Consider the following 2,500-nt stretch of genomic DNA (forward strand, 5'->3'; position numbering starts at 1 on the left):
TCCTTAGAGCTGCAGTGTCAAATTTTGGCTTAGAGCTGTAGTGTCAAATTTTGCCTTTAGAGCTGTAGTGTCAAATTTTGCCTTGGAGCTGTAAGTGTCAAATTTTGCCTTGGAGCTGTAAGTGTCAAATTTTGCCTTGGTACATCAAATTTCATTTGAGTTATTGTCTTTATTGAACATTATGACCTTATAGTTCCTTCTTATTTGATAGAAGAAAAATAACCTTTTTGGTTCCTTCTATATTTTTGGGGCTCCCCACTACAATTATCCGATGTTCTTGTTCTCATCATTTATTTATTTCCTTATTTCCTTTCCTCACTGGGCTATTTTTCCGTATTGGAGCCTTTGGGCTTATAGCATCTTGCTTTTCCAACTAGGGTTATAGCTTGGCTAATAATAATAATAATGATAATAATAATAATATACTTTGCTAACATTTATCCTTTTGTTTTTTTAATCTTATTTTGGAAAAAAAATAAACTGTGTTGATTCTATTCCGTTTCTGTCTCGGCCCTTTTTTTTTGGCAATTCAACAATGATCTTCCTAATCAAGTAGTTGAATCAGTAGAACTTCAAAAGTTCGAAGTTGGAGCAAATGTTTTTATGTTGACCAGGCTGACATGAGTCTTTTTATAGTTTAATATGACATATCTGTTTTTGATGTTAATAGTTTATATAAGACATATCTGTTTTGACGCTGTTACTGTTTTTAGTATAATATATTGTTGATTTGTTCCCATCATTTATTTATTTCCTTATTTCCTTTCCTCACTGGGCTATTTTTCCCAATTAGTGCCCTTGGGCTTATAGCATCTTGCTTTTCCAAATAGGGTTGTAGCTTGGCTAGCAATAATAATAACAATAATAGTAATGTACTTTGCTAACATTTATCCTTTTGTTTTTTATTCTTATTTTAGAAAAGAAAAAAAAGACTATGTTGATTCTATTCCGTTTGTGTCTCGGCGCTTTTTTTGGCAATTCAACAATTGATTTATATACATAATTACGTAGAGTAAACGGACATATCCTTCATCAAGAAATGTAGATTTTTCTCAACTGAACCGTGTGTTTTAACAGACTTTTCAACCGAGTGTAAGTCTGGGTGTTCCTTCGGGTGGTGGATGTGAAATAAATCAGGGGAGACCCCTAATTACATCTAAGAAGTAAAGCTTCCTCTTTGTAAACTTCACGTATTTTATAATATAAAGAAAAAATGGAAAAATGGACAAGCTTATGACCAGTATATGTAACCAGTATATATGCCGCCACATAATTCACATTCAATAAGCCTATCAAAGCAGTGCTATGTAAAGCCAAATATGAGTTTTCTGCAATCGCATATTTTCTAACGCTTTATATATATATATATATATATATATATATATATATATATATAGTATATATATATATATATATATATATATATATATATACATATATATATATATATATATATATATATATATATATATATATATATATATATATATATATATATATATATATATATACTCTATATATATATATATATATGTATATATATATATATATATATACAGGGTATATATACATACATACATACCTACATACCTACATACATATATATATGTGTATATATATATATATATATATATATATATATATATATATATATATATATACAGGGTATATATACATATATACATACCTACATACCTACATACATATATATATGTGTATATATATATATATATATATATATATATATATTTATATACATACATATATATATGTGTATATATATATATATATATTATATATATATATATACACACAGTATATATAGTTAGTAATTACGTCCCGTTATAGTGATATGGTTACTTTGATTATCTTTTTCTTACAACCAAGTAGTTATGGAGTTCAATCTTTTTATGAAGACAGATTTACTGATGGGATTTTTCACAAACAAGATTCGGGAACTGGAAAGCCATATCTTGAGATTTAGAATTTAGTTTGTATAAAGCCGATTTATTGTCACTAGAAAACTTTTAGTTTATATATTTGGTTATTAGATTTGTATGTGGCCCATACTCTATTTGTAGAAGTGACTGTATAAGTGTACAATGTTCTGTCTATTAACGTATACTATAGTCAATTTTTTTTAGCGAGGCATATTTGCACCGACTCGCGGCGGTGCCCTTTTATCTCGGAAAAGTTTCCTGATCGCTGATTGGTTGGACAAGATTTCTAACCAATCAGCTATCAGGAAACTTTTCGGAGCTAAAAGGGCACCGCTGCGAGTCGGTGCAAATGCGCCTCATTAAAATAAATTGAGTATAGTTATGCTCTGTCTCGATATTTGCTTTTGTGTATTTCCTGCTTATTTCTTGTTCTATAAATGCCTACATATGTTGATCCTAACCTGTCTCTGGAAGCTCTAGTTCATATCTAAGAGTGTTTGTGGATGTTGGTCTTGTTTCGAGTCAAAAAGTGCTTATGTATATTAGCTATGTTCTGTGTG

Source organism: Palaemon carinicauda, chromosome 33 (genome assembly GCF_036898095.1).
Source record: "Palaemon carinicauda isolate YSFRI2023 chromosome 33, ASM3689809v2, whole genome shotgun sequence".
Classification (NCBI taxonomy): Eukaryota; Metazoa; Arthropoda; class Malacostraca; order Decapoda; family Palaemonidae; genus Palaemon; species Palaemon carinicauda.